Source organism: Mobula hypostoma, chromosome 6 (assembly GCF_963921235.1).
Source record: "Mobula hypostoma chromosome 6, sMobHyp1.1, whole genome shotgun sequence".
In the NCBI taxonomy this organism is placed as follows: Eukaryota; Metazoa; Chordata; class Chondrichthyes; order Myliobatiformes; family Myliobatidae; genus Mobula; species Mobula hypostoma.
The window spans coordinates 32,926,039-32,947,370 of NC_086102.1; the positions used below are offsets into that span (position 1 = coordinate 32,926,039).

The 21,332-nt window shown below is 40.0% G+C and overlaps 1 protein-coding gene across 2 annotated transcripts in view; it reads right to left on the reverse strand.

The window, feature by feature from the left end:
* filip1l (filamin A interacting protein 1-like) overlaps positions 1 to 21,332 on the reverse strand; it is a 215,418-nt gene that overhangs the window by 76,309 nt on the left and 117,777 nt on the right. The gene's annotated exons all lie outside the window — the stretch shown is intronic.

Consider the following 21,332-nt stretch of genomic DNA (forward strand, 5'->3'; position numbering starts at 1 on the left):
CAAATCTGAATGTTAGCTAGGATAGAACTAGTGTTCGGCAAGCTACCTTTATACTATTTCAATTAGTGCGATTGACCAATCACGTAAGGTCTCATAATCCTCAAAATAGTTCATAACCACACATATGAAGCCGAGGTCGCTTTGAACTCCTCAAGTAGAATCCCCAGGATAGGCAGGTTCACTGATTGGCTCTATTTTACCATTTGGTTCTAGCCAGCGCCGTATCGTTGTGTGACCTGTTTTCTGTAGATCTATAGAGCAAGTTGAGCAGGGGCACTTGACTTACCAACTGTTAAATTGCAGGAACTGGTTCGTGCCACGAGTCAAGGAGAACTGTTGGGCACATGGGTTTCTAATTTATGCACCCCCAATAATGTCTGTTTGGTTGGTAAGGTTGGATGAGATTGCTAAGTTTCAAATGCGTTGTGATGATGAGTGCTCACTACCTGCAGAGCTATGGTTCTCCCTGTGTTCCAGTGTCTCATCCTCTGTTTTGGAAGAGCCTGCTTTACTGACAGTTGGTCACATCTCATACAACGGCAACTACTAATTCCCCTAATGCCCCCATAGGACCCATAACCACCCCCTTGGAGGGGGCAGTACCACCCCTGTTGAGAATCACAGCTCTGGGGGATTGAGTAATGATCAGGAAGCACAATATCAAGTTCTGCCAAAGCATCTGAGAAATTTCTGTGACTAAGTGTAAAAAGTAAAAGCTGGTATTTGTGGATGACTATGACATTTAGTGGTCATTAAATTCAATATCATCTCCTGGACTCAATACTATATAGAAAAATCAGAGCAACTGGTGCATCATGTTGCTGGATCAGAATTCCAAAACTCCTAACTAAAAACACTGGAATATAGTTTGAATGTTCAGACTGCAACAGTTCAGAAAGTCTGGCCTTCTCAAAGGTATTAAGACATTGTGCAATTAAGTATGGGCAATAAGTGCATTATTGTAGATATTTCCAGAGAAGAAATTTCTTCCTTGGAGCTGGTTTTATCAGGATAATTAACAAATTTCAGTAGCTAAATGTTTAACAGCCATATCTAATATGGTGTGAAAGTTGTGTGGTCCCTCAGGTCTTTTTGCAGAGTTCTTGACAAAGGGGCTCGCTGATTTAACTTTCAGCAGGAAATTACTTTTACTTCCACCACACAAACAGAAGGTCAATAGTATAGATTCTGAAAGAGCTCTCTCTGATCAATTATATTGACAGGACAAATGTGGATCAAACTTAGAAAAATAACAATTGGCTTGTGGGGCCAGCATTTGGTTTGGCCATATTTAATCATAAAATTATAAGACAGAGGAGTACAGATAGGCCATTCGGCCCATTGAGTCTGCAAGCTCAATGTTTCCACTTAATCAAAATATGCACAAACCATTTGATGTAATTTACCACTTTAACTACCTGTGCCAGGAATGTGGTTCTGCAGCGCTCCGTGGAGAGCGAATGGCATGACGAGGCAAAGAAGTCATGGTCATCCAATGCAACCAAGGAAGACTCCTATTGTGACGTCTACTCATCCCACTGGACCTGGATTTCTGAGGGCAAGAGTTTGGAACTGCCCCAGTGCAGCAGCTTGTCCACTTTAAAAACTCTCCTGCACGGATTACTGTCATCGTTAGATATGACAGCAACCACCAGTAGTATTGGTAGTGTTCTAATTTATTCTGTTTTTTCATTTAACAACATAATTTGATACTCAGTTAAATGGCAGTTGGTCATTTTTATACCGTTTTAACTGTTTCCATGAACATTCAGCTAATTGGGGCAGCTACTTAATTGGGCCAAAATGTACTGGTCCCGATGTGTCCCAATTAACCATAAACTGTATATATAATATCTTTAACCTCTCACTTTGGCAAGCTGAGTTATCCACCTGCTTCAAGCAGGCTTGAATTATATTGGTGCCCAAGAAGAACGTGGGAATCTGCCTCAATAACCATCATCCAGTAACATCTGCATCCACTGTGATGAAGTGCTGTGAGAGATTGGTGATGATGCACATCAGCTTCTCCCCGAGGAGCAAATTAGATCCACTCCAGTTTGTTGACCATCACAACAGGCCACAGCAGATGTTATTTCTTTGGCTCTTCACTTAATGCTGGAACATCTGGACAGTGAAGGTGCAGACATCAGGATGCTCTTCACTGACTACAGCTCGGCATTCAATACCATCATCCCCTCAAAACTAATCAATAAGCTTCAAGACTTTGGTCTCAATGCCTCCTTGTGCAACTGGATCCTCAATATCCTCACTTGCAGACTCCAGTCAGTTCAGATTGACAACAACATCTTCTCCATAATCACCATCAGCGCATGTGCACCACAAAGCATTAGTCCCCTGCTCTACTCACTTTATACTTATGACTGTGAGGCTAAGTGTAGCTCCATTGTCATATTAAGTTTGCTGGTGACACCACTGTTGTGGGCCAAATCAAAGGTGATGATGAATCAGCATATAGAAGGGAGATTGAAAACCTGGCTGACTGATGCCACAAAGCAATCTCTCACTGAATATGAGCAAAACCAAAGAGCTGATTTTTGACCACAGGAGGAGGAAACTGGAGGTCCATGAGCCAGTCCTCATCAGGGATTAGAGGTGGAGAGGGTCAATAACTTTAAATTCTTCAACATTATCATTAAAGAGGATCTGTTCTGGGCCCTGCACGTAGGTCCCATTACAAGAAGACATGCAATGCCACTACTTTCTTAGAAAATTGCAAAGATTTGGCATGTTATCTAAAAAATTAACACTTTTATAGATGTACAGGGGAGAGTATATTGACTGGCTGCATCATGGCCTAGTATGCAAACATCAATGCTCTTGAATGGAAAAGCCGACAAAAGTAGTGAATACTGCCCAGTCCATCTGCATGGAGTGCTGTCACAGGAAAGCTGCATTCATCATCAAGGACCCCTACTATCCAGGCCATGCTCCCTTCTTGCTGCTGCCATCAGGAAGGAAGTACATGAGCCTTGGGTCCGACACCACCAGGTTCAGACATAGTCATTACCCTTCAACAATCAGGCTCTTGTACCAGAGTGGATAACTGCACTCGCCCCAGCACTGAACTGATTCCACAGCCTATGGACTCTACAACTCATTTTCTTAATATTTATTACTAATTTATTATTTTTTTCTTTAGGTATTTGCACAATTTGTTGTCTTTGGCACAATGGTTGTTGTCTGTCTTTGTGTGCAGTTTTTCATTGATTCTATTGTTTCTTTGTATTGACTGACTGCACACAAGAAAATGAATCTCAGGGTGGTATATGACATATAAATACTTTGATAATAAATTTACTTTGAACTTTGAAAGTGAAGTATATGGTAGGCTTTCCTAACAGCCTTATTTACTTACCATGCTGTATTCAGTACAGTCGTCCCTCGGTATCCACGGGGGACTGGTTCCAGGACCCCTCGCGGATACCAAAATCAGTGGATGCTCAAGCCCCTTATATAAAATAACGTCGTATTTGCATATAACCTACGCACATCCTCCCGTATACTTTAAATTGTCTCTAGATTACTTATAATACCTAATACAATGTAAATGCTAAGTAAGTAGTTGTTATACTGTATTGTTTAGGGAATAATGACAAGAAAAAAGTCTGTACATGTTCAGTACAGACGCAACCATCGTAGCTCTTCTGGGAACGCTGATGCTGCCTCGGCATCAGCTGATGTCGATTCCCCCCACCCCCCCAATCTTTAAGTTCTTGAGGCTGTAGCGCTTTACATAGCTAGCCAGCCATCCCTTACTAGCCTTAAACTCCTTCCTCTCGCTCACAACACAAGTAGCGAACGAGCGAGATGCAAGGCGAATAATGCTCAAACAATGAGTGCTGGAGAGAGACTGTGGATCTGTGAAATGGCGGGAGGCTACAGCAGGCTCAGCGCATGGCAAATTCAAGTTTTGCTTTTTGGAACTTTCTGGAGTTTCTTTCTCGAATATTTTCGATCCGCGGTCAGTTGAATCTGCGGATACGGAGGGCCGACTGTAGTTTGTACACTGGCGCTCCAAGATCTCTCTGTCCTTCTATACTACTGTCAGATACTTTTTGTTCAGTACTCCCGTATTTGCCTTTCTTACTCGGACTTGGGCCAATTTATGTTCCATTCACAAGTATTCTGGCGATTTTACCAACCCATCAGTACTTTATTCCAAACATCACTTCTTTTTCATTAAACTATCAAGCATACTGTCAATTTTTGCACCATCTTCTGGAGGAAATGTATACTGGCTTTAGAGGTGTGTAGAGGAGGTTCACTAGGTTGATTCCAGAGATAAGGAGGTTAGCCAATAAGAGGGTTAAGTCACCTGAGACTATACTAGCTGGAATTCAGAAGAATGAGAGGGGATCTTATAGAAATATCTCATTGAAGTATGAAAGGGATAGATAAAATAGAGACAGGGGAATTGTTTCCAATGGTAAGTGAGACTTGTACTAGGGGATATGGCCTCAAGATTCAGGAGAAACAATTTAAAATAGAGTTGAGGATAAACTGCTTTTTCCAGAGTAGTAATTATAGAGCATAGAACCGTATAGCACAGGAACAGGGCTTTCAATCCACAATGTTGTGCTGTACCATTTAAATTAATAAACAAACGTTAGTGAATCTGAAATTCACTCTCCAGGGAAGCAGTAGAGACTACTTCATTAAATAGATTTAGGATACAGATAGTCTGTTTTTACGTAGCAGGGGTTTTAATTAATATGGGGGAAAGTTTAGTGGCGTTGAATCCACAGCCAGATCAGCCACGGCACAGCAGGCTCGATGGGCCAGATGGCCTACTACTTCTCTTATTCCTTACGTTAACTGCACACAGTTCAAAGTGTGGCCTCACCAATACCCTGTCCAGTTGTTTCATAACCTCCCTGCTTTTAAATTCAATCCCTTTAGCAATGAAGGCCAAAGTGCCATTTGCCTCCTTGATAAACTGTTTCCTTTTGCGATTCATGCACAATCATTCCCAAGTCCCTCTGCACCACAGTATGCTGCAATCTTCCACCGTTTTAATGATCTTGTACATTTCTTTCCAAAGTGCATGACCTTGCATTTGCCAATATCGTACTCTATCTGCCAGACCCCCACAATGGCTGTGGAGGCCAAGTCATTTGGGATATATAAATAGGGTTGCCAACTTTCTCACTCCCAAATAAGGGACAAAAGTAGCAGTCAAGTACAGGACGCTTGTGTTTACCCTGAGAAAGACTACCATGACCATGAAGCCTTGCGCGGGCACCTGTGTGCGCATGTGTGACGTGTGCATGCGTGTACGTGCCGATTTTTTTTTCCCCCTACAAATCGGTTTTGGCTTAATCTTCCTAACTACACTGTACATACATTATTTCTATATATAGGCTGTGTATTTATCATATTATTCCTGCTTTTACTATATGTCAGTGTTATTTTAGGTTTTATGTGTTATTTGGTATGATTTGGTAGGTTATTTTTTGGGTCTGGGAACGCTCAAAAATTTTTCCCATATAAATTAATGGTACTTGTTCACTTTACACCATTTCGGCACGAAAGGTTTCATAGGAACGTTCTACCTTAGCAGGGAAATACGGGACAAGGGTGGTCCCATATGGGACAAACCAATTTAGCCCAATATACGGGATGTCCCGGCTAATACAGGACAGTTGGCAACCCTATATATAAAGCAGAGATTAATAGGTTCTTGATTAGTAAGGTCATCAGAGTTTACAAGGTTAAGGCAGAAGAAGGGGTTGAGAGGAAAAATAAATGGCAGAGCAGACTTGATGGACCAAATGGCCTAATTCTGCTCCTAAGATTTATGGTCTGAGAACATTTTGAGAATGTTCTTACTAATCTGAGAACTCTTCCATTATATCCCTATATTTATAGTGCCTTGAAAAGGTATTCAGCCCCTACATTTTTCACATTTTACTGTCTTATTTTCTAAATTTGAAGTATATTGAATTCAGATGTTTTTGAGCTCGTCTACAAAACATTGTGCATCATGTCATATTAACAGAAAAATTCCAAGGTGTCAATTAGAAGTTAATGTAATAATGTGAAAGAAGATTTATCCAAAAAGACTACTGGCAATAATAGCTGTGAGATGCGGTTCAACTAAGTACTGAGCAAAGAATCAGAATCAGGTTTGTTATCTCCGGCACGTGTTGTGAAATTTGTTAACTTAGCGGCACTTCAATGCAATACATAATATAGAAGAACAAAAAAATATTTTTTAACTGTTTTTTAAATTTTTAGTTTTCATGCTTTACAATTTTACCTGATTTGTTGTGTTCTATTGCGGAGAATAAAAAAAGAGCATGTGATTCCCAAAGAAATTCTCAGTTAAATTGATCAAAATCCCTGAGCACTCTGAAGTCCTATTTCTAAACTGCTTTTGATGGCCATAATATCTGCAGAGCATTATCTTTGGTTCCTTGTTACTTTGTGATCTAACTTGTTACGGTTAATCCCATAGAAATACTTGATTGTCATGTCTGCCATTTGGGATCTTGTAAAAGTCCTCGCTCAATTTTGTGTGTTGTTTACCTTTTGCCAATGTGCAGGTTTGTAAAGGGTTTGAGTATTAGAATCACTTGCTCATCTGCTAATTTCTCTTTATATTTTTTGAAGTTATTCTGCATTCCATTTTCGTAACTATTTAAGGTCGAATCATTTAACTACAGATATCCCACCCTGCAAAAACTCATTTCAGGGAGGTAGCATTCCCGCCCCCTGTCGACCTCCAAGGGTGTATGTAATACTTTGTTTAGTGATTTTGTCTAATCTGTATACCAAGTTGGGTATATGCAGAAAATGTGACATTAAAATATGTACATATACTAGATTATATTATCATTTTTATTCTATTACAACTTTAAGCAAGTCTACAGGGAGCTTGGCGTCATCACGTAGGACATCAATCGAGTAGCTCCTTAGCAGCTGGCCAGCTAGTTTAAATAACGTTAGCTATGCTAATGAATGCATGGCACCGGTTAAACTCACCTCAACATGCCTTTTACGTTTTAACCCACCATGGGCAGTAGAAAAGTCACTGTTGCAAACAGTGCAGCGAGCAACACTGTCATTATTTTTGAGGTTGACTGTAAAGCCCGCCCACAAAGAAAACTGATAGGTCTACTTAGCACAAAGTGAGACCAATCAGGATGCTTGCTCTCCCTCTCAGAAAAATCGATCTGCAGGATATTATACATAATTTCTGGGCATCAGGGAGCCACTATCAATATGCGGGAGTCTTCCGGAACTTTCGGGAGTGGTGGGATGTCTGTAACAATGTTGGGTATAAAAAGGGGTTGACAAATCTCACCTAATTTACTTAATTGATTAAACTGATCAGTAGAAGATGCTTGATCCAATGCTAGATGTGTCTATTCTGCTTTTTATCAGCCAAGTTCTTTCTGTAAGGGTCCGATTACCCCAATATTAAATGTTTGTTTTAATAACTAATATGTTGATAATCACAAATACATGTTAGTTGTAATTCAATAAGACTTGAAATGGATGTGTTTTCATATGTTTTCATGTACACTCCACCAATCTTTCCAAAAGCAGACTGAGAAATACTTAGTGGACCCTGGCCAGATCACCATTCACTAACCTACAGCACATTTTGTTGATGGCTCCAAGTTATACCCCATAATTAGCACCTCCTGTTAGCTTTGTACTATTTGATCATCTGTGATTCCTCTTGGAAGCCCCACCAAATTAATATTTTAATTTCCCACATTGATCATGGTAGTAGGAACAGTAATTTATGCCTGGCAATAATAATGCTATCTGCATGAATTAACCATGTTTAATTGGGAATAATTTCCAATGTTGTAATGCTTTTTAGAACATATAGATTTCGTGCAAGGAAATTGAGCCAATAAGTACAAATTATTTCCAAGAATAGCCCTGAAATGTGGAAAATTGGTGAATGGTATCTTGGTGAAATATTACTAGTTTATGATTTTAAATAAGAAATTATTCTTTGTGGTCCATAATGACTGTGAGCAGACAATATTCTCATTACGTTTGGGATCATTTATGCATATTGTAATCTTTATGGAGTTGTATTATGTTTGGTTTTCACTATTTGATATTCCCTTTAGCATAAGAAATTTTTGTTCTTGGGAGGTCTGTACAAGAAATCTAATTGGAGCATTTGCATAAATGGAAGTTGTAGTTTCCAACCTCCTTTTGCAATTCTTGTTTTTCAGAACCCTTCATTTTTGGCAAAGCTTCTTTATTATTATGTTTGTTTTCCATGCTCTTGAGTTTTATTTCCTTTGACTGAAAATTCATTCTATATTAATTTATCATTGAATCAATGACATGGAAAATTAAATGCCTTAATTTATGCAATCTTTTATCACAGTGCCAGTGTTTCAAAACAGACAAAGAATTACAGTTAAAAGGGAAGTAGTATCTTAGATTTCAGTTTTATGCTGGCAGGAATATTATTGTAAAATAGATGAGATTCATAGTGCAGCAAAAGACTTTAGTAATTTTTTAATGAGCCAAACGCTCTCTATCACATGAGAATACTACAACGTTTTATTACTAATATAAATGTCTGGCGTGCCCTTCTAGGAGTTCAGAACATATCATCAAAATGTGACTGCAATAATAGATTTCACAGTGAAAGGCAACTTAAATTGACTGTAAATAATTATACTATGCAAGAATAAAAAGAAGATTTAATTGAAGACTGCTGTTGATGGAGCTAGGCAATTCCCACAATGAACACATCAGTTCTAAGTTATGCGTTCTTGCCGCATTATGTACACAGTATCTTTAAGTGGAAGTCTGAAACTGGAATGCAAAGTAAATGACTCACTTCCTGATCCATATTTCTTTAAGACAGCGATGGAAGTCATTTTGGCTATTGGATTTATGATGAATTTAGAACACTCCTACCAGTCCCATTTCCTACTTATCTCCCTACGATCTCTCAAATGCCCAAGTATTTGCCCTGCTTGTCATGACACTTATCCCCAATAGGGGCGATTTACTATGGATGTTCAGTCCCAATGCACCTCCACCCACCACCAGGAAGGCCTCAAAGCTCTCCGTTTCTTTCTGGACACCAGACCCAACCAGTTCCCGTCCATCACCACTCTCCTCCATCTAGCAGAAGTTGCCCTCACTCTTAATAATTTCTCCTTTGGCTCCTCCCACTTCCTTCAAACGAAAGGTGCAGCCATGGACACTGGCATGGGTCCCAGTTATGCCTGCCTTTTTGTTGGCCACATAGAACGTCTGTGTTCCAAGCCTACACTGGTGTCTAGCTCCACTTTTCCTACACTACATCGGTGCTGCTTCCTGAACCCATGTGGAGATCGTCGACTTCATCAACTTTGCCTCCAGCTTCCACCCTGCCCTCAATTTTACCTGATCCATTTCCAACACTTGCCTCCTCTTTCTTGATCTCACTGTCTCTATCTCTGGAGGCAGCTTATCTACTGATGTCTATTATAAACCCATGGACTCTCACAGCTACCTGGACTATACCTCTTCCCACCCTGTTACTTGTGAAAACGCCATTCTCTTCTCTCAATTCCTCTGTCTCTGCTGCATCTGCTCTCAGGATGAGGCTTTTCATTCTAGAACGAAGGAGATGTCCTCCTTTTTCAAAAAATAGGGCTTCCCTTTTTTTCTCCACTATCAACGCTACCCTCAATCGCGTCTCTTCCATTTTACCCACATCTGCTCTTAACCCATCTTTCCACCACCCTACTTGGGATAAGGTTCCTCTTGTCCTCACCTACCACCCCACCAGCCTCTGCGTCCAGCACATAGTTCTCCGGAACTTCCACCATCTCCAACTGGATCCCACCACCAAGCACATCTTTCCCTCCCTCCCCGACTTTCTGCTTTGCTCAGGGATCACTGCCTGCGCGACTCCCTTGTCCATTCGTCTTTCCCCACTGATCTCCCTCCTAGCATTTATCTTTGCAAGTGGAACAAGTGCTGCACCTACTCCTGCACCTCTTCCCTCACTACCGTTCAGGGCCCCAAACAGTCCTTCCAGGTGAGATGGCACTTTTAACTGTGAGTCTGTTGGCGTCATTTGCTGTGTTCGGTGTTCCCAGTGTGGTCTCCTGTATATCGGTGAGACCCGACATAGATTGGGAGACCATTTTGCCAAGCACCTACACTCCAACCACCAGAAGAAGTGGGATCTCCTTATGGCCACCATTTTAATTCCACTTCCCATTCCTATTCCGATATGTCAATCCATGGCCTCCTCTACTGTTGCAATGAGGCCACACTCAGGTTGGAGGAACAACACCTTATATCCCATCTGGTTGGCCCCTAAGCTGATGGCAGGAGCATCGATTTCTTGAACTTCTGGTATGCCCCCCCCCCCAACTTCACCATTCCCCATCACCTTTTTCCCTCTCTCACCTTATCCCCTTGTCTGCCCATTGCCTCCTTCTAGTGCTCCTACCTCCTTTTCTTTCTTACATGGCCTTCTGTCCTCTCCTATCAGATTCCCCCTTTTCCAGCCCTGTATCTCTTTCACCAATCAACTTCCCAGCTCATTACTTCATCCCTCCCCCTCCCAGTTTCACCTTTCACCTTGTGTTTCTCTCTCTCTCTCCCCTCCCCCACCTTTTAAATCTACTCCTCATCTTTTTTCCTCCCGTCCTGCCGAAGGGTCTCGGCCCGAAACGTCAACTGTACTTTATTCCATAGATACTGCCTGGCCTGCTGACATTTTGTATGCGTTGCTTGGATTTCCAGCGTCTGTAGATTTTCCCTTGTTTGTACTTGGTTAGCATCCATTAACCACCTTGAGCGTTCACTTACTCTGGCCACTTGAGCATTGTAGCAGCAGAGTGTAAATTAATTATCTGCAAACTACACTTCAGCAACTGCGTCATTACATTCCAGATCCATCTAAAAGGAAGCAGGCCCATGGAAATGCCATCAACCAAGTTCCCCTCCCCATCAAAAACACAAGAGATTCTGCAGATGCTGGAAATCCAGAGTGACGCACACAAAAAGTTGGAGCAACCCAGCTTGTCATCATATGCGCTGCCAATGTTGTGACCCAAGTGCGGAGGAAAGAGACATTCCAATGTAGAGACAGCGACCAGAGTTTAGAACTCCAACAGAACATTGGTGGCTCGACCGAGCGACACCGTGCGATGTAATGTTCTCAAAACTGGGACCTCGCATTTAGCGCTAATTGAGCATCAGTATAAATAGTACAAGTAAATTTGAATCCCCGAGTCTATCAACCTAAACTTAACAAGTTTAAACAGAAAGCACCAGGACACCGCATTACAAAGAACATGTCAGGACTGACTTGATGAAGGCTCTCAACTGAAAACATTGATTCTTTATTCCTCCCTATAAATGCTGCCTGACTTGCTGAGCTCCTCCACATTTGGTGTGCATTGCATCTCATCAAAGTCCTTGAACTTTCCATCTGCCAGCAGCGCATGAGTACCTCGACCACAAAGACTGCAACAGTAAAGAAGGTGGCTTCCACTCACCTTCTGGAGGGAAATGACGGTGGGCTGTAAATAGTTGTTTTTAATGCCCACATCTTATCAAAGAGTTGAGCAATAGGGTCTTTGAACTTGACAATAACTTGTCAGAATAATGAATATACTATATTTTGAAGTTTCTCACTAGCATCCAGGTGGATTACATGAAAGAATGTTTTAAATATAGCTTTCCAGTTCCATCTATCAAACAAATGATGCATTTGTAAAAGAATTTGCTTTGAACGTTTATTGAACATTCACAGTTTATGTGAGGAATTGTAAACACTGATGATATTCACAATACGTTTATCATGTAAGATCTCCTGAGAATTCACTCTCGGGAAAAGAATGAGAGACAGATTTATTGATGAATTATGGGACAAAAATAGTGTATGGCCTTACTCTCCCGGTACTCTTGACTGCTGAGAGTGTAACATGGCAGAAGGATAAGGAGTGTAGTTGAATAATGAGTTTTAGATGTGACTAAGATAGAGAAAAAGAGCATAACACCACAAGTTATAGGAGCAGAATTAGGCCATTTGGCCCATCAAGTCTGCTCTGCCATTTCATTATGGCGGATTCAATTTTCCGCTCAGTCCCAATCTCCTGCCTTCTCTCTGTACCCCCGTCATGCTCTGACCAATTGAGAAACTCTCAACCCATACCTTAAATATACATAACGACTTGGCCTTCACAGCTGCCTGTGGCAAAGAATTCCACAGGTTCACCTCTCTCTGGCTAAAGAAATTCCCTCTCATCTCTGTTCTAAAAGGATAGTCCTCCATTCTGAGGTTGTGCCTTCTGGTCTTAGACCCTCCCATCATAGAAACATCCTCTCCACATCCACTCTATCAAAGCCTTTCACTATTCCATAGATTTCAATGAGGTTACCCTTCATTCTTCTAGTGAATACATGCCCAGAGCCATCAAACACTCTTTGTATGACAAGCCATTCAGTCCTGGAATCATTTTCATGAACTTCCTTCGAACCTTCTCCAGTTTTAGCACGTCCTTTCAAAGATAAAGGGCTCACACTTGCTCACAATACTCCGAAAGAGGCCTCACCAGGGCTTTATGAAGTCTCAACATTACATCTTTGCTTTTATAGTCTCGCCCTCTTGAAATGAATCCTAACATTGCATTTGCCTGGACAAGGACTCCTAAGTGTCTTTGTGCTTCAGTTTTTTTGTATTTTCTCTCCATTTAGAAAATAGCCAACCTTTTCATTTCTTCTACCAAAGTGTATGACTATACACTTCCTAACACAGTATTCCATCTACCACTTCTTTGCCCATTCTTCTGCTCTGTCTAAGTCCTTCTGTAACCTCTCTACTTACTCAACCTACCTGCCTCCCCACCTATTTTCATATCATCTGCAAGCTGTGCAACAAAGCCATCAATTCCATCATCAAACTCGTTGACGTATAATGGAAAATTATTGGCCCCAACACAAACCCCTGTGGAACACCACTAGTCACTAGCAGCCAGCCAGAAAAGGCTCCTTTATTCCACTCTGCCTCCTGTCAATCAGCCACTGCTTTATCCATGCTAGAATCTTTCTTGTAATACCATGGGCTCGTAATTTGTTAAACTGCCTCGTGTGGCACCTTGTCAAAGGCCTCTTGAAAATTCAAGTGCAAAACATCAACCGATTCCTCTTTTGTCTATCCTGCTTGTTATTTCTTCAAACATTTCCAACAAGTTCATCGGATTTTCCCTGAGGTTCCCCTTCAGACCTTTTAGTTTCCGAAGAACCTTCTCCCTAGTAATGGTAACTTCACACATTTCATGTCTCCTAGCACCTGGAACTTCCACTATACTGCTAGTGTCTTCCCACAGTGAAGACTGATGCATAATACTTACTCAGTTCATGTGCCATTTTGCTGTCCCCCATTATTACCTTTTCAGCATTGTTTTCCAGCGGTCTGATATCCACCCTCACCTCTCTTCTACACTTCATGTATGTGAAGAAATTTTTGGTATCCTCTCTAATATTATTGGCTAGCTTACTTTTGTATTCCATCTTTTCCTTCTTAATGACTTTTTAGTTGCCTTCTGTGTTTTTAAAAGCTTCCCAGTCCTCTAACTTCCCACTAATTTTTGCTCTATTAGATGCCCTCTCTTTGGGTTTTATGTTGCCTTTGACTCCCCTTGTTAGTCACGGTTGTGCCATTTTTCCATTAAAATACTTCCTCCTCTTTTGGATGTATATATCCTGTGCCTTCCGAATTGCTTCCAGAAATTCCAGCCATTGCTGCTCTGTCGTCATCCCTGCCAGTGGTCATTTCCAATCAATTCTGGCCAACTCCTCTTTCATGCCTCTGTAATTCCCTTCACTCCACTGTAATACTGATACATCTGACTTTAGCTTTAGGTTATAGCAGCAGATGTGTTGCGACTCATTGAAGATGGATGATGCTACAAATTTAGGAAAAGGTGCCTTTGTATATATAAAAAAATCATGTCAGAATCAGCTTGAGGAGAAATAGGATGCCAGAGTTCAGAAGACTAAAACAAATGAGTGTTATATAGATACAAGAGATCTACAGATGTTGGAATTCCAAAGCAACACATACAAAATGCTGGAGGAACTCAGCAGGCTAGGTAGTATCTATGAAGAGGAATAAACAGTTGATTTTTCAGACAAGTATCCTGAGTCCTGATAAAGTTCTTACAGCATTTTTGTTTGTGTCATTCTGAGGGTAATATAGGGAAGCATTGCCAATCTTCCAAGTGATGAAGTTGCTCAGTGTCATATTTTGAAAGAAGATATGATAATGGTGATTAGAATCACCAGAATCTTGTAAAGAATACTTAAGGTTTTGGAGCAGTAAAAAGATAGAAGTTGTTGGACTTTGGGAGGGAACCAGTCAATAAGAGATCTCCCACCAGTGTTGGGTAGAAAGATGACAAGTTTGTACATTGGAAAAAACTGGATTTAAACTTTTAAGAATGGAAGCAAGGCTGGTTTGGGTTGTTTATGCAATATCGTGAAAGGATTTAAATCTTAAATTTAGATAGCTAAATGCAGAAATGTTATGAAATGTTAATGGCAGGCTGCGACTAGAAGCAGCAGCAGTTGGAGCATTAGGTGTATATATACACAGCAATGGTGGAGGAATTTAAAAGGGTGCTTTCTCTGCAGATTTACACCATATAGAAGAAACACTTGTGCATTTTGTTCCAGCGAGTGTGCCTATATAACTCAAGCAGGTGCTGTCACAATGCTTTAACACACACTTTATTGCTTATTGAACTTTTTTTCTTTTGTTTTCCTCAGACTTTATCCCCAAGTTACAGAGGATCAATAGTTCATAAAGTAACAAAGACAGTCACAGATTCTCAGGTATGAATATCAGCATTTAATATGTTAGAATTTAATAGCTGATGAATGATTATATTTATTTGTTTTGTTTGCCTGTTTAATGTTATTTCTTGTACACAAGCGTAAAGGAGGATGAAAAAATTGTTGCTCCAGATCTGATGCAGCAAAAAAACCTGAAAAGAATACAATAATTATAACAAAGATCACAATAAATATAACTATATAAGATAGCTTATATACATGTCCATAAAGTGATGCTAGGTACCAGATTTCCTTCTCTGTTTCCTTTATTAATAATGTAAATAGATCAGAAATGTGATTTTTCTTCACATCTGCCCCCAACCCCCTCCTCTACCAAAAATGAAATTTTATATTTTCAGTGTATTAATTTCAACAGTTAATGTTGCTCTCCTAGTATACAATTACAGAGGGCAAGGGTTTAGTTTTTTTTTAACAGCAATCAATTTTCTCAGAATTACATAGAAGCGCTTTGCAGCAGGCATGTTTTAAATGGAAAACGTTTTAACAATTTAACAGAAAAATGCGTTGCTTTTTCATAAATTAGATCCAGGGATTGTCAAAATAGTATGTGTCTGAACAGAGCCTTTCATAACAGTTCTGTCGTCTCACAGACTTGAAGAGTTTTTGTCTGGTGAGCATCTGCAACCAGAAGGTACAAGCATTTCTAAAGCATGACTCATTGACTGCAGTCTGTTGGAGGCCTCACTTACTGGGAGTGACCTTCATTTGGAAGGGGATGGCGAAGAAGAATACTTGGAAGTAAAATATATGTATTTCTTTGTGAGAAATATTGAAGGTATTTTGAACAGTTCTCACAACAACACAAAACATGTAGCTCTGGTTCAAGAAAGAAACTGCTGATATATATCATACACACACTTATGGTTGCATGTAACTTCTCTCTAAAGGGGAACTCTCAGTTTTAAGCAGTCTAGGAGGAGGAAAAGAAACTTGGGATCTGCCGGTTTTACTAATTCAAGCTACTTGAGGACTCTTGGGGGAAAAAATGTAATACTTAAAATCCATGGCCGAACTAATGTAAATGCCAGGATGCATTTGACATTGACCCCAACAAGATGCACAAAATCTAAAGAACGTCACACCTTCATGATATACAGACCGGCCTCCCATAGTACTGGGTGTACTGACACATTTGGAGGATGTGCTCCATTTTCTTTCAAATACAGCAGGATTAAGTGTTCTGGTGTCTGCCCTGATTGCCTATTCAAAAAGCTCTCATCTATATATAAAAAAAACTTCTGCTCTGAACTGCGTTTTACTCTACTTGTTCATGTATGTGGATAAAAACACAAAGTGACCAGATTTAAGTCATTAAGCTGTATGTTACAGATGGTTAATGACGATGTATCAGATCTCTTGATTCAACTAACTGGAGAACTATATTAAAAAAAAATGTCAGACAGGCTTATCTGGCAAGAAAATTAGAATTTATGTTTGTGGCAAACCTTTTAACAGAAAGAAAGCAAACATTTTCAACTTAAGTTGTAGGGAAGGTGGGGAAGTGATGGATGAACAAAGGAAATATCTCTGATGGGGGTATCTCAGAGTTATTGTCAAGAGATGTAAAATACGCGGTATCAATGAAGAGAGAAAATCTGAACTGATATTATAAGTGTATGATTTACAAAGGAAATGGAAAGTTCTTTGAAAAAGCATGTCACCTGAAGTTGTTGAATTTGACTTTGTTGAATCAAAAGGGCTTCAACATGCCCTGGTAGAAGAACAGGTGCTTTTCCTGAAGCTTATATTGGCCTCGCTATCAGACAGGCAACATATAGATAGATTTGAATGGGATTGTGATGGAGTTAAAATGGCAGGAAACGGGGAGCTTCTGGTCTATTGAGCAGTTTCCTCATATGTTAAAATGGACTCTTGACTTCTCAATTTACCTTGCTATGACCTTGCACTTCATTGTAAAATGTGCACTGTACTTCCTCAGGAACTATAATACTTTATTCTGCTCTGTATTTTATGTTTTACCTTGTACTACAAAATGCATTATTGTAGTGAATTGATCTGTACGAACAGTATGCAAGATAAATTTTTCACTACACCTTCGTACACGACAAAAATAAACCAATTTGCTTTGTTTCTACTTGTGGATTTTGAATTTTTCCTGTTTTATGATCCTGTCACTGGGCTTGAAGAGAGTGTCCTCTTTTTATGTTGAGTTTCTTTCTCATTAAGTCAATGACTTTTCACAGACCTTTCCTGCTTTTCTCTGTCAATGTTCTGATTCCTTCTCAATCAGCGAGTTATGACTGGCATTACAAAAAATACTATCATACTATCATATCAAGCCAGTCTTCAGAAATAGAAATAAGAGAAAATATGCAGATGCTGGAAATCCATGCAGCGCACACAAAATGCTGGATGAACTCAGCAGGCCAAGCTGCAGTTATGGAAAAGAGTAAACGGTCAATGTCCTGATGAAGGGTCTCATCCCGAAATGTCAACTGTTTAATCTTCCCGATAGATGCTGCCTGGCCTGCTGAGTTCCTACAGTATTTTGTGTGTGCTCCTTCACAAACAGATTTCATTTCCAGCGGATGAAATTGTAAATTTGTGTCTCAGATGGCCGATGCAGGCCTCAAAGATGATGAAATTCTTGGTGGACAGACATTCTCGGTTGACTCTGGCAATGCTTACAACATTTTGGCCTTACTGTTTATCTAATAAATTAGAACTTTTTGTGATGTTTCCATAGAAATTCGTGGCACAGTGTGTTATTTGTTTATTTTATTCATCCTGGAAATGTCTTTGCTTGTATAAATTTTGTATCCTTTAGTGCATTCTTTATGATTTGCTGTATTAAATCTACAGCATAGCAGCAAGAACTGACTCATCGCAGGTCATTTGGACACAGTGCAGCATTGATCCATTCCTATTTCCTTGGGGACTATTTAAAAGTAAACAAATGGTTTGTTAGGGTATTTAACTAAAAGGTTTCAAATTTCATTTTAAGTGGATATTTACTTGCATTTTGATGAATTCATTGCATGGTTGATATTGTCAATAATAATTGTAGAAGGCCCTTAATATTACACAAATTGAATTTAAAATTAAGTTTTATATTATCATTTACTTTTTTATGTCTTGCTGGATATATAAACTTCCATTGGCAACTAATTTCCTTTGCTTGAAAAAAAACTGATCAGCAAAAATACCTCTCCAACATAAATTTTTGTAGGGTCACAGATTCATACATACAGAAAATCTAACCTATCCATCCAAACCATAATTATCCATCCATACTAATCCCATTCACTAGCATTTGGTCCATGGTCTTCTGTGCCTTGATAATTCAAGAACCGTCTAGATACTACGTAAATTTTACAAGGATCTCTACCTCCCAGCTCCACAGGCAGTGCATTCCAAAGTCCGTTCCTCCTTTAAATCTCTTAATCTTTAAACCTATACGCTGTGCTCTGGGGGAACGTTTACTGCTATATACCCTATCAATCACTGTCATAATATTGTACACCTTATCAGGTCCCCCCAGCCTTAACTGCGTCAAGGAAAACAAACCCAGCTAATTCAGTCTCTCTTCATAACTGAAATGATCCATTGCAAGCAACATCCTGTGCATCCTCTCCATTGCATTTTATTACCTTCTTTTATAAAATCTAACTATGCTGTAGTTGATTTAAAATGATTGCCTGTTTGATATAGCAGAGGATAGCCATGAGTTTTGCTGAAAATATTCCAATTGTTATCCTTGAATTTATAAACCTAGCTGGAAAATGATTTCTTCATATGATGGTCTTGAATAGTCCAGATATTTTTTTTGAATTGGTTGGAATTGGTTTATTATTATCAAGTGTACTGAGGTACAGTGAAAAGCTTGTCTTGCATACTGTTCGTTCAGATCTGTTCATTACACAGTCCGTTGCCATTAATGGTAGTGCAAGGTAAATGAATAACAGAATGCAGAATAAAATGTAATAGCTCCAGAGAAAGTGTAGTGCAGGTAAACAATAAGGTGCAAACTCATAACGAGGTAGATTGTAGGGTCAAGAGTCCATCATATACAAGGGAATCATTCAGTAGTCTTGTAACAGCAGGATAGAATCTGTCTTTGAGTTTGGTGGTATCTGCTTTCAGGCTTTTTATCTTCTGCCTGCTGGGAGAGAGGAGAAGAGAGTATGCCCAGTGTGGGTGGGGTCGTTGAATATGCTGGCTGCTTTACTGAGACAGTAGAAAAATAGACAGAATCCATGAATGGAGCACTGCTTTCCACGATGTGCTGAGCTGTGTCCACAACTCTGCAGTTTCTTGTAGTTTCAGTAGAGCAGTTGCTATACTAAGCCTCGATGCATCTAGATAGACTGCTCTCTATGATGCATCAATTAAAAATTGGTAAGGGTTAATTCTTTAACCTCCTGAAGAAGTTGGGGCATTGGTGAGCTTTCTTGGTCATGGTGTCTAAGTGGTTTGACAAGGACAGATTATTGGTAATGCTTAGTCCACAAGCTTCTTGCCATGTGGTTGACATGGAGAAGGAAAATTTGCCATTAAAGGTGAATTATATAGTTAAACAGAAAAGTAGTGAATGAAATTTATTCTAGACAAATTTGAGGGACTGGATTTGGGAAAAAGCAATAGGTATGGGAATTTATGTACGCTCTACAGCAGTATATTTGAGAAGTGTGGTGAAGCTGAAAGGTCATGAGACAGTATCCCAGATTCTTAAACGTTTTACTTGTAGCCTGAAATGTTAGCAATGCTGATCTATCATGTAAAGAGTCTTCCAGATCTTATAAGTTGCATCTGCTGCCTCATCTGTACAAGGGCAATTAAGAAGATATAATAAATGCCGGTATTGATATCCACGTCCTGTGAATAATTGAAAAAAATATCAAAGTGTATTTGGGCTGCTTTCATTTAAAGCTGAGAGGCTGAGGATTTTCTCCTTGCAGTGGGTGGTGAATCTCTGGAATTCGTTATCCTGGAAGGATGTGGGGACGAGATTATTGAAAGTATTTAAAGAGGAAGTTGTTAAATTTTAGAAAGATCAGTGCAATTGAAGGCTAGAAATTATCACAGAAACTGTATAGAGGTCTCGGTCAGCTAAGCGATAACAGTGCTGAACAGGAGGGCAGGCTTGAGAGGCCAAGTGGCCTACTGTTATTTTCTTGTGCTCTTTTGTGTCTTATTACCAGAGCTCCTCTCTGAATAGGCACCATCAAGTTTATTTTGAACACATGTAAGTTATTTATAATTTATGTTAATTTAAGTTTATGTTAACATGGCATATTGTAATGTATTATGTTAAAAAAAACAAGAAAATGCAGCTTCTGAAAGTGTGAATTACATTCTGAAAATGCTGGAGATACTTCACAGATGAGCTAGCTCCTACGCAGTGACTAATTCAAGATACTCTGCAGATGCTGCAAATCCAAAGCAACACACACGTAATGCTGGAGGAACTCAGCAGGTCAGGCAGGATCTGTGGAAATGAATAAACAGTCTACGTTTTGGGCCAAGGTCCCTCCTCAGGACTGAAAAGGAAGGGGAAAGAGCCAGAATAAAAAGGCAGAGGGAAGGGAAAGGAGATAGCTGGAAGGTGATGAGTGATGCCAGGTGGATTAGAAACAAAAAGTGCTGGAGAAGAAAGAATCTGATAGGAGAGGAGGATGGACCATAGGAGAAGGGAGTGGACCATAAGAGAGGAGAATGGACTATAGGAGAAGAGAATGGACAATAGGAGAAAGGGAAGGAGGAGGAGACCCAGGGGGAGGGATTTTTTTTTACCAGAAAGAGAATTTGATGTTCATGCCATTAGTTTGGGGGCTACACAGACTGAATATAAGGTGTTGCTTCTCCACAAGAGGAGGCCGTGTCAGAACGGGAATGGAAATCAGAATTAAAATGTTTGACCACCAGGAAGTTCTACTTTTGGCAGATGGATCAGAGGTGCTTGATGAAGCCGTCCCCCAATTTATGATGGGTCTCACGTTTATTAGTAGCATCCCTTTGGAGATGGCAGAAGTTACAGAGGATGATGTGTGGATGCAGAGGCTTGTGGGGTGGTAGGTAAGGACAAGAGGAACTCTATCACTGTGGCAGAAAAATAGGGTGAGCACAGATGTTCAGGAAATGGAGGAGATGCAGGTGAGGACAGCATCAATGGTAGACTTGCTGTTACAGCTCAATAACCTTTCATCAGAACTGGAAAAGAAAGAAATTGAGTATTTTTAAGTTGTAAAGGGGGTGAAAGGTGGAGAACAATGGGAATATCATTGATTTCATGGAGAGCACTGCAATCTATTGGGTTAAGAGTCTCGAATTGCCAGTCACTTTAGTCCTCCATTCCACTCCTTTTCTGCCTTCCCTTTTTCACACTGTCCCAGAGAAGCTGATAGTACGTGAAGGAATGGCACCTCAATTTTCTTCTAGATACATTGTAACCTTCATAATTTCAGATACCAGTCAGTTTGATATGGCATCCACCTCTTAGA